The sequence below is a fragment of the Motacilla alba genome, chromosome 4 (genome assembly GCF_015832195.1).
Source record: "Motacilla alba alba isolate MOTALB_02 chromosome 4, Motacilla_alba_V1.0_pri, whole genome shotgun sequence".
NCBI classification, from domain to species: domain Eukaryota; kingdom Metazoa; phylum Chordata; class Aves; order Passeriformes; family Motacillidae; genus Motacilla; species Motacilla alba.
Genome location: NC_052019.1, coordinates 46,255,934 through 46,268,580, shown reverse-complemented (window position 1 = coordinate 46,268,580; position 12,647 = coordinate 46,255,934). Strand labels below are relative to the sequence as shown.

Here is a 12,647-nt window from a genome sequence, read left to right as displayed (position 1 = left end):
TTGTGATTTTTAACTTAACTGTAAGCCCTTAAATCTCTCCTGCAACTGCCACGTCCATTATATTGACTATTTAAACAGCTTCTTCTGTTGCTCAGCCATTTCTGGCTAAACACTCTGGTTTTGGGGAAAAAATTTCAAAATCTATTGAAAAACAGCACAAGGAGATACTTCCCTCAAACATACTGTGTGAATAATACGAGAGAGATTGCCCTGAACAGGTCTCTTTTCGACCTTCGTGCTGCTGTCTGTGCCACTGTTTTGTGGTGTAAATGGAAAACAACATTTGAGGAAGGCTGCAACAGAGGGAAATTCAGTCTAACCTAGTCAAACTTACACTGTATGGCTTGAGTAGCTGAACTGGGTTTGAGAGAGATAGTAAGAAATGGTATTTCTGGTGGTAAATGGTGCAGAAAAAGGAACACCAGACACACACATAAGTGCTATCTTTCCTGATCACCTCCATGTACCATTAAACTTTACACAGATAAGTTGGTGTGGACTTAAAAGTTAAAAAAAGGTACCTCAACAGCATTAGGCCTTTATCATTTCCCCAGTAAAGACTTCCCCAGCATGGGAAGCTGCTGTTTTCTAGGTACCTGCAGCTTGTGTGACCAAAGAGATTTTTCTGATTTGTAACACAGAGCATAAAATTCAGCACTCTTGCTGCGTAGACCAATCAAAACATTCCTTCCCTTATTAAACCTCACAGAGGCATGTGGATAACAAACCACTGCCTAGCAATCATACCTAACACATAAGGCTGTGCTATATATAAAGAAATCTGAAATGTACTCTGAGACACAAGACTGAGGGTTTGCACTACAACACTTAAATTGCATCACTTTCAGTCAAATTCTACATTCAGCCTCCTGGCAAGAAACACAACCAGAAAAAAGAGGGGGGGGAAAAAAAAAGCAAAGCATGACCAAGAACATTTAACTGGTCTACAAGATGATAAAAATATAATATATATTTAAGTGGAGGTGATTTAATGACACCAGATTATAAGTTGCAATCTCATCTGTAGTTGAATTCTGATGGGAAAGATGAAATATAACCTCTGGTCATCTCAAACTAGAGCCTAATACAAAAAGCTGGGGAAAAAACAAAAGTTCATTCAAAGACCATTATCAATATAATATAACTACGTACTTCAAGATCAACCTTGTTGCAAATACTCTGAAAATCGGCTAACCCCAGTGCAGTTCTAATAACAATAAAAAAAAATTTAGGCTTCTTGAATTTCAGAAGTCTTTGGCAGTTCTCCTCAACTCAGTTAATCAACTAATACCTCCTAAGAGTTCTTCTGAGACATGTAAAAATCCAATTTTCGGCATAGTCAAGGAATTATGACCCAATCCTAATGCATGGGATAGGACCCAAGAGTGAATCTATGAAACAGCACTTTGTTTGGCAAAAAGATAAATATATCTACGTGAAGAAGCATCTTTGCAACTTTTTAATTTATTTTAACAGCATGCATCAGAAATAACTTCAGTTCAAAAAGAGAATGAGCAGGGAAAATGTAATTACATGCTAAAAAAGGAAATAACTTTTCTAAGTCTACTCTGAACCTCCAAGGAACAAACTTCACAGCATGCTGAAATCACAGACAAATATATAAATCCTTATATTAATATTCACTAGAAACCAAATACCATGAATGGACTATTTATTACACCCAGAGATCTCGAAGTTGAATATAAGCTAAGGCACTATCCCAGTTCCGTATGACATGAGCATTACTACACCGATGTTCAGTGTAGGTAAAAGGAAGATGAAACTAGTTTTTCTATTTCTTAACTTAAGAAAAGTAATTCACTATGGTCTCACATCCTGAAAAGAACTGTTTGCCAAATTAAGACAGCAGTGGGCAAACTCCTTTGAACAAAATTAGCAGATTTGGAAAGGCCAAAAAAAGAACTCAATAATGGCTATTGTCTATGCCAAACACTGCACAACTTCTAAACAGGTATCATCAGTTTCACATTTAAATGACTTCACTGTCATATAATCCAGCATAATTCAAAATACTTTGTCATTTTCCTATCAGACAGCAATGAATTAATGGGACAACATCCAAAGCTGTTCACAGCAACTTAGTCATCAATTAACTGAGATTTTAAATGAAATTCTGTCAGGCTGTGAAATCTTCAGACCTAGAAGTTCAGGGAAGGTTTTATAAAAGCAAGCATTTCAATCCTTCACACCTACAACATGCTTCATATGGCCAACCTTGACTTAGACACAAAATGTACAAATCTCCGAAGCCCAAACCAGGACTCCTCCAGCTCTTTCTACCATACTGCAAGGGTGACAAGAATATTCAAGGCACTTTTTCTGACACATGCCTGCAGTTCATTTGGCTGATGTAAACCACACAGCGATAACCTGGGTCCACGAGAGGGCTGTAAGAGCAATTAGGAACACATTCAAAATGCCATAGCAATGAAGTGACAAAATTAAACAAACAGTAGAACACCGTGCTATCAGATGTGAACTGGTTTACACCATCAAGGGCCAAGGCCATGTATTCTCTGAGTCTGTCCTAAACCACGAGACAGACTGTCCCCCATCCCATGCTTGGGCAAAATGGAGGAATCTGAGGGAAGAATACAGCCAGCAGTGCACTGCCTCCCTTTGCCAAAACCTCACAGAAACATCTCTTTGGGTGGTCCATATGCACTGGTCTTCATTTCTGGGGATGGTATGCACCAGGGAAATCCACAAGAGGAAACAGGTAGGTTGCTACAAAATGGCCTTTCACGACTATTGTGCATTCCTGGTATCAAACTTACAGTGTATTAAATGGGGAAAATTGCTCACAAACAGGAAGTATCTGTCACGCAAATTCAGCCTTATAGTTTTTCACACATAATATAGAACCAACTGCAATGTTTTATTGTGTCAATTAAAAACATTCTCTGCAAAACTCATAATATGGTGTATAAACACTAAATACACTTAGCAATATATTTACATATACGGCAATATTCACTTTTTTCTGTCCCTTACTGTGTAAAATGGTTTAGTGGTCTAATTCCTCAGGAACACATGTTAGCCACACAAAAACCACCATCATAATTTGGAGTTTATTGGTAGCCTGAGCAGGGAGGCAAATGACTAGCATGAGGAATGAACTGCCCTCAGAATGTGTCATTCTGCAATGCAGCTCAGGCAGATTGGCAGAGCTGCCTGCACTAAACCTGTCCTGACAATGAACATTCCTATTCAGTGAAAGTGATTAAAAAACCCCGTGAATACAGCTTTGCTCAAGGAACCACACAAGGAGAAGGCAAATGACTGTTGACTTCAGCACAGGTGTCCGGGTCCTATCATATCTCTTCTTAATTCAATTCCAGTAAAGCCAAAGACATGGGGTATAAACAGCTAGAGGGAAATGTTCTCAGAGGGCACCCATCTTAGTAATAGTCACATCTGCTCGGAAAACCCACAGCCTGTAAACTTTCACTGTCTGGACCATTTTGGACAGCAAACCTAGAACTGCCACGAGCTCCTGATGCTATGTGCAGGTCCCACATCCTCATTAATTCACTTTTTTTTAAAACAAAGACAGTGACAAGATGATGGATGGGGTCTTCAGGATCTTTATTTTAGGAGCCATGGAAAGAGATGATGTTTTGCTGTGACTGAATATAAATATTGCCAGATACAGTATGAGAGGATGTATGACTCAAGACCAGATTCTGCTGGTGGTTAATACTGTATTTGGAGAACGGTCCTAACTCGTAACTAAGTCATATTCAGCTCACATTTGTTAAGCAATTAAGTTCTTTAGCATTTAATTTAAAATATTTTATCAGGTAAGCTACTTTTTTCCATCTATGATGCTTGTCTCCACTTAGCATTTAGATATAATGGCCATGCTTTGAAGCATGTTTGTTTCATAATACATAAAAAGTTCAGTAAAAAGCATAATTACCATATATGTAAAACTAGGTGCATAATGATTACTTGGAATTAAGAAATTGTTTTAATAATGAACTTAGGGGAAAATTCATTAGCCTCACTGTTTATTTTGTTAATATCCTAGAGATGATGTTCCACCAGGATAAAAGTTCAATTAGTTAGGACTCCTTGAACTTCACAGACTTCACATCACGCACTTGAGAGCAGAACAAAGAGTTCCACTAGCTTCAGTAGTACAGGAATTAATAATGTAACAAATACATAGGATAGCAGACCAAATACCATTTTGAAATAATTGCTACCCCAGCAATGAATATTACTTTTAAAATATTGAAACTGCTAGTTTCAATACTTAAACTCTATAATTTAGTGAATCATTTAATTCTCAAATAAATTATTTTCATCCCATACTGTACCTCCCAGTATCAGTATTTTAAATAACACAGATGCTAGAATTGAAATATTTAATCACAATAAAAAAATTAAATTACATGACTGCTTCAAAAATTAATACAAATAAAACTGAGTCGACTACATCACCTGAAATATTATTTTAATGCCCTAATAAGTACAAATATATTTATTTAGGTATTTATCAACAGCTTCTTTCTGAAGAATCTATGCACTGAGAAGAACGGTACCTGGGTATTTACGCCCATCTGGTTTACAAAAAATGAAAGATCACCCAGAAAAATGCAGCATCCATCAAGGGTTTTTTTGAAGTAGAAATACTTTTATTTAAAGAAATAATCAACACATCTCATTACAGACTGAAAATTGACTAATTGCCACTTCTGCTAGAGTAAAATGAAAACAGGCTTGAAATAATCTTTCAGCAGTTTGGTGATGGTGGTACCACTGGGTGTGACACTCTGCCATGTACAGACCTTAACTCAAGAGCCCATAGCCTGCACCAGCTACTTCATGATGAGTTCCATCATGGAAAGGCAGGATGCAAGGCTGGCTACCCACCCTCCACTGCAAGCTCATCCACTCATCCTATGAACAAGGGACTGCTTCAGTCTGTCTGTCTGAGGCTCTTCTTTAACATCTATCACTAAGAGCTGAATCCACAAAGACTACTGGATACAGATAAACAAGGAAAAAGCCACATAATGGCTTGTCATTACCAATGAAAAGGGAAAAAGCTTAGTATATTAAGTACATTAATTTAAACAAGTCTGGACAGCACATACATAGAGCACCATCCCACCTGAGAAAGGCAGCACACAGGATGAACTGGCTCTTACAGCCTCTTTTTCCTACCATTCCCAAACAGTAACTAATGTACTATGACGGCATTTAATAAAACCTAAGCCCATAATTTGTTTGGATGATGGTACCACAGGCAACAGGCTGGGAAATTCACAACAGAAGGCAGTAATAGTTGTAAAATTAAAATTTATACTAGGAAAAAATAGAAGAACCTTGAAGCAATTTCTTAAATTGCTCTGAGTCAATTGGCCTGTTTGGATTTTTGGCTTGTTTCAAACTGGAAGCACTGAGGCATTCTACAGAAAAGGCAAGGTTGCCTGTACAGCTTGTCTGACCTCCACATCTAACCCTTAGCCTAACAGGAGCAGCACATTCCAAACTCCCATTTATCACTTATTTTAACCACCATAAATTACTTTTCATGCTATAAAACAACAGGTTATAATCCAGTAAAAATTTTAGAACTGCAGAAAGTTTATTCAGGCTTAGGTATCAGTTTTAAACATCCTACCACCCCACCAAATTTGGTTATTATAAGAGTTGGTTTCAACAGCTGTAATTCATAAGTGAAGTGCCCTTGCTACAGAGAAAAGTGAAGCAGTATTTGGTAGCAAAGTTTGATCCTACATAAATAGCATTGTATGGACTAACAAAATATGCCTAAACAAAGCATTCCATTGACCCTGCCTGCTCTTTTTGAGTTACTCTAGTTTCATTAACGTATTTTCAAACTAATGCTGAAGTACAAAAACACTACATACATATGAATTCCAGATTTAAGTTCTACTCTTAGTTTTCCCTTCCCACACCCAGAGAAACTCCACTGGTTTTTGACTAAGTAATCCTAGAACTGCATAATAATGAAAATGCAAACTCCAGATCTGTTAAGCTGAGATACATTAGTCTAATTTTACAGCATGCTATTGCTTTTGAATGCATTCATAATACTCTAAAGCAATTCTGCTTAGAATATTAGTAGAGTAGGAAAATATGTAAAACAAGAAAGTATTCTTCTATATGATGTTAAAATAAACCATTTACAAATTTCAGGGAGCTATCCACTTCCCATTCCTTCCAGACTCTTGTTTGTTTCTCTCAAACATAGACACGCCCATATTCACCCACACAAATTTTATTTAAAAGGCATTAGATTTATACGATCTCACCAAAAGGACAAAATCCCTTATATTTAAGGTAAAAAAACAGTCCGTGGGAAAGTAAACTTAAATTTGTCAAGCAGATGCACTTTCAGAGTCAGAAATTTGGTAAGGGTTCCATTTCAAAAGATGCTTTTCCAACTGTCAGCCTGAAGAGGCAGAACTGCACCAGTCCTGTCAGCTGTCACTGTCACAGCTCAGTGTGCAAGTTCTAATTTGACCCTTCTGAAAAAAAAAAAGTACAATTAGAAACACATAAAAGGGAAGATTTAAACATCTCTGTTTAGCACACTGGCTAAGCTGATGTGTAGGTGTCAAGTGAAACAAAAAGATAAAGAAAGTTTCTAAAGGGGTTTGTGTGTTCCAGATAAAAGCAAAGACCTTTTAAGACCCAGCTTTTGAAGTGGGCTTCCCAGGACTCAAACACAGACAAGACTAAAACATATCTTCATTTCCTCTGACCTGTAAGTATTTAAAGATCAAGTAACTGAGGAACAATGCAGTTAGGCATCTTCATGCATCTGTGATCCATCTCGAAGCACCTTGAAGTTGTACTTTTTATCACATTCATATTCTAATGTGAAGTATTAGAGCAGCACAGACAGCTTTAGACATAAGCATTGGTTCAACTCCGTTTTCTGAAACAGCATCCCACCAGCAACACCCCACCAATAATCAAATCATACAGACAAACAGAGCTGGCCCACAAAAGACAAGACAGGATTTTGCACAGTATCCAAATGATTGAACTGTAGACTCCAGACTATAAACAGGTGAAAGAGAAAAAGAAGTGTATAAAATTTCAGTTATACACCTTTTTATCTGAGCCATGACAGACAAGGAAAATCTGTTTCAATGACAGAAGTTTGACATGACATTACCAGAAAATCAGAGATCTTAGATTATCAGCTAAGGCAATATCCCAGTTCCAAATGACATGAGCCTTACTACACCGATTTCAGGTAACAGGGAGGTAGTAGGTAAAAGGAAGATGAAATTGGTTATTCTGTTTCTTAACTATAGAAAAGTAATTCACTATGGTCTCAGCTGGACACAGCTCTTGAAGCAAGAATTGATGCACACTGGGCAGGCATACAGTAAAAAACATCTTAAAGAAGTTATCATGATTATTCTTAGTACTAATTCTCCTTTTTTCAAAATATTTTCGGTTTCTGCTTTTGAATTATTTCCAGCAATATTTTTACGATTAATATGATTACTAGATGAAAGAACTATACAAATGACATCTTTCAAAAACCTACACAGATTACTTGATGCAGTTCAGCAGTCAAAAAATGTCTTCATGACCTTCCAGTCAAACCCCCACTTCAAGCATTCATTTATGTTTGCCGCAGGGATTTAAGTACAGCTTTGTTTACAAAATCCTCTTTGTCAAAGGCTAACACTGATAAATCCAACATCAAAAACTCCTAATTTTTCAGATGCAAGCAAGACCAAGAAGCCTGTGAAAACTATATAGTCACACAGAATGAAAACTTTATTAGTTAGGTCACCAATATGAGAAAATAAATTAAATTTCAAGGGCCTCCTAGGGGGAAGTGAAAGTTAGCCACCCACCCAAGTTCTCCCCATTCTCAGTAAAACACATGGATTTGTAGACAATGCATTAAAAGGTGAATTTATCAGATGTCAAGAGCTGTGATGACAACCACTGTCTCTTCTGTCCCTCCACACTATCATTTTTCACCCATACAACATTCAATACATGGTAGTATTGCATACTAACCGATTGCACAAGGAATTGTGAGCTATTGTTTTCATTTTGGGTAAAGAAAAATTCACACACATTTGCATTACACATTTCCCTAATATTTCCTTTACCTTTAAAATAACATTAAATAATTTTCAAAGTTTTTAATGTAAGCTTTTGTCTTCTTTCAAAATACTAAAATGAAAGAATATTAATAATAATATCCCTTTCCTGCTGAATGGATGATGACATTAAGACCTATTTTTATTTCAACAGTTGTACAGGATGTGCTTGCTACCAGTGATTATGCATGAAACACTTGCTACAGGAGATTTATGGCAGGGTAATCCTCTAATGATCCCAATGGAGAACAGTCCATGTGATTAATACAGATTGAGGAACAGTAAGACAGACTATATGAATGCTGAATTCACAAAAAAAAAGGTGATAATGTGCCCTATACATAAAATGGACAAATAAGTGTCAATTCCCTTTCCTACCTTCACTAAGAAGATGCATAAGATGAAAGGATTGTTGAAGGTGGAGGAGTGGATGGCACTCACATATATAGGGTGTTACCATCCTTTTAACCATTACCGAAGAGTTACACAAGTGCTTATCAGTATCTGTTGGGCAGAAAACCAGTGGGAATACAGACTCACTCCATAGTTTGCTGTTTATTATTTTACTGTCCTAGGAACCAAGCTCTTTCTGTGATAATCCTTCACAGGATAGATTTGGTGCATACCGGGAGGTGCTTTTGACTGAATAAAAGGCATTACAGAATCCCAGAATCAGCCAGGCTGGAAGGGACCACAGTGGCTCATCTGGTCCAACCTCTCCGCTCAAGTAGGGTCATCCGAGAGCACATGGCACAGGATTGCATCCAGATGGTTCTTGATTATTTCCTTTTAGAGAGACTCCACAGCCTCTATGGGCAATGTGTTCCAGTGCTCGGCCACCTGCACAGTAAAGAAGTTCTTCCTCGTGTGCAGGTGGGACTTGCAAGCACACTGAGCCATTCTTTCTGAAGGCATCTTCAGAAATCCAGCACCTGAGACAAACAGTCCCTACAGGTTTTTCTAAAGGGTCTGAGATTAGATAGGTAACTGCGTTCCTTTAAACAGACAATAAAGACCTGCTCATATTGCTTCTTGTCTTTACAACAACAACAACCAAACAAACAAAAAAAAAACCAACCTACGCATAAAATATATAAAATACTTCCTTTAACCATGTTTGCCTTTTTCGGTGAACAGTGCAGTGAAAAGGCTAGGTCTGAAAACAAGCCTATTACATCACAATCTTAGGCAACCACTGAAATTCTGAAGAACTTGATGACTGATCTTATGGACTGCACTTTTTCCTTTTTCCAACTTTCCTGATTGTTCTAATAATAATAAATTATTTGCTGTGTTAGTGCTACACACTGCAGTTGTTCAAAGAAATCACTATTTTGCCAATTCCCAGATAAATCATCAATTTGTAATCCTCTGTCTGTTCTTAGTTCCTGACCAGTCTCTTTTTCTCTAGAAGCTGCTGTACCAGAATGTCAATAATTCAGGGGATTTGAATCCTAAATTTCCAGCTCTTCGCTATGGCAGATGTTTTCTTTCACTAAAGCTGAAGTGGCCTTCAAATATTATAACTTGGGAAGCACAAGGCAAACATCCAGACACAATTTTCTCTTTTACGAAGGAAAGTAATACTTTGATCAGTTAGGAACAAAAGCTTCAATAGATCATTCATTCCACACTCTTACCTGAAGAACTCTTACTTCTCCATCTTTGTATTCCTTAACATCATCAGTAATCCCAGATGTGACCACCCTCAAAGAAAATAATATCTATTCCATTTTAACGGCTGCTATTATACGCACCAAATTATGAAATTACGATTCTGTATGGGTAACACCCAAATTAGTTAAATGACATTTTATCTCTTAAATTAACATTGATCTCTGCTAACTTGAAGGTTCAGAATCCAGTAGCTATGGTGAGGAACAACAGGCCTAGACTTTGAACAAAAAAATGTCTGACTGGCACAGCAATGAGCAATCCTGCGCATTGTACTGCAAACACCGGCCAAAGAGTCCAACACCCCGATGTGAAAGAAAAAGGGTTACCTAGCACTTGTCAGCACCCTGGCATGGATCATAAGGGTCAAAAGGAGTATCTGTCTTTTATCCTGTCTCCTGCTCAACAGTTTTGATTCTTGTCTTTGGGCACTGAGGCCACTCCACACAGTGGGAAGAGAATATCCACTGGCAGGGGTGTAACTTCAGCATCCTCCTCTTCTCAGTGCTGAGCTGCTGCAGGACAAAGAGAGTAAGAAGACAGCATGGAGCACTGCTCCTCTACACAGGCTTCAAGTGCTTGTTTATCTTCCCTATTGGCATTCCTGCTCCTTAATAGGGTGCTTTAAACAGACAAGAAGAAACATGATGATGTCCTGATCAGTGAGGATGATTGACTTTTCTCTCTACATTCATGTACCCTCACACTGCTCTTTTTCCTTCATCTGTTTTGATTTTAGTGTATCCAAAGAAAGCCCAGTCTTTTCCTCTCTGAAGCTCTAAACTTGATAACAAGTAGTTGAGGTGTTTGGGTTTTATTCCATTTCAAAGGGGTGGTGTTTCTCATGCCACTTCCCTGCTCCTAGTGCACCAAGCACTACTAGGGAAGATCTAAGCAACCACTCCTCTTTCTTTAATTTACAGCTTCCAAGGCATCAAACAAAGCAGCTGCAAGTGAAAAGAGAGAAGCAACTCCAGAATACACAGAAGACCTCCAGCAACCCACTAAGCAAAATTTGAGAGCAAGTGAATTAAAAAATTAAGCATTAGAATTGATTACTTTTTATTTCAGTGGCTACAAATTAGCAACCTAATGTAATTACAGTTAGATGTTACTGTAGAAGGGTATCTCCTCTGCAGTGTGATTTTAAGGCCACAAAAACCATAAAGTAGGAAAAAAATTAAGTTTAATTAATGTTATTGGGGGATCTCCACCTAAACAAGGAAATTCATAGTTCAGATTAAAATGAAAAATTTCAGGCTAAAGCAGACAAGTAACAGTTTTTGCCACAGAAATCCTGATGAGCAGTTAGAAGAGCTTTTTTCACTTCCATTTACACATACTGGCAGAAATCAGAAATGAACACGATTTTATTTCAGGCTGATGGGCAGAGTGTCATGAATATAAATCTCACAGTTTCTTTTTCACAAAAAAGGCACAGCAGCATAGCCTGCATCAAGTGTCTCTAATATCAACAGCAAAAAAATCTGTCTCTTCACCGTACAGGAAACAACCTCAGGCTCACTGCTAATCAATTCCTTTTACAGAGATGGAATCAGACTTTAAACACATTAAGGATCCTTGGTGCTATCACAGGAACAAAAAAATCTAGCAGAAGTAAAAGTGCTTGTGACCATATTTCTCCTTTCATGCATTCTGATAGGGGTTAAGAAAGTCAGTAGAGATACTCAATCTAAATAAGATGAGAAAGAAATCACCTGTCAGAATAAAAACTGAAAAAAGATAATATCACTTAAAAAATTGAAAAAAAATCTAACAGATTTCAAGTTACTTGGCTTGTTATAATCCAGGGATTTAAAATACTCCTTAACCTACTCTTCAAATCAAAAAAGTGTTCTTATTTCTTCCTAAAGATTTCAGAGAATGCAATATTGATCCTCTTGAGAGACAACAAAAATAGAACACACACACTCAGAGCCCACATGGACCAGAACCATTAACAAAGGTGATACTTTAAACCATGTGTGATTATCTCTCCACTTATTAAACTCCTCTGTTCAGCTGATGGAACGTCATGCATTAGCAAGGGGCTTTTTTTACTGTGATGTTTGTAACACGGTGCTCATCCATATTATCAACAAATCTGCGAAACCCAAGCTTTACTACTCCAGCTGCCTTTTACATGCACAGCATGAGCAGTCATTGACACAAGAAAGAACTGAGCTGGCACCAGGCACACAACCATGTAGCCAACACTGACACACACCGAGTTTAAATAGTGCCATACCATTCCCAACACTGCAGCGCCAGTATCAAAGGCATGGACATAACTGAAATGCCATAGTCTATGTCTCTAAAGCTTCTGAATACCTCTATATAAAATTACAGTTATGTTGACAAGCCACCTGTTAGGCTGAAGAAAAACTGAGTAACATTGTACCCTTGTGAGGCCACCTTTCACTGCATGTCCTCCTGACATTTTTCCTTTTCCCCAGCACACCAGCCCTGGTGTGTGACTCACCATGGTGTGGGCTCGAGGCAGGGCAGAGCCGGGTGATGTTTGCTAGCACCCTGCAGTGGCCTTGGCTCAAGCAGCACATTGCCTCACTCAGCCAGGGCACGCTCCCTGGGCACGCAGAGGTCCTGCCAACCCCCCAGTGCTGGATCTCCTCTCTGTTCCAATGGGACAATATGATAGGGGGAGAAAAAGGCTCCTAACTCTCACAGGGACTTTACTGGAAAAGAAGCTTCTAAAAAAATTCACAGACCATGTGTCATGTTCTTAAGTTGAATGACCAAGACAAAACTATTAAATTATACAGCTCTGTGACTCTTTTAATTTGTAATTTTTTTCAGATTCTCATCTGTCAAAGTCTC

At 38.0% G+C, this 12,647-nt stretch overlaps 1 protein-coding gene across 4 annotated transcripts in view; it reads right to left on the bottom strand.

The window, feature by feature from the left end:
- The window catches only part of COL25A1 (collagen type XXV alpha 1 chain), a 298,274-nt gene that overhangs the window by 203,122 nt on the left and 82,505 nt on the right, over positions 1 to 12,647 (bottom strand). The gene's annotated exons all lie outside the window — the stretch shown is intronic.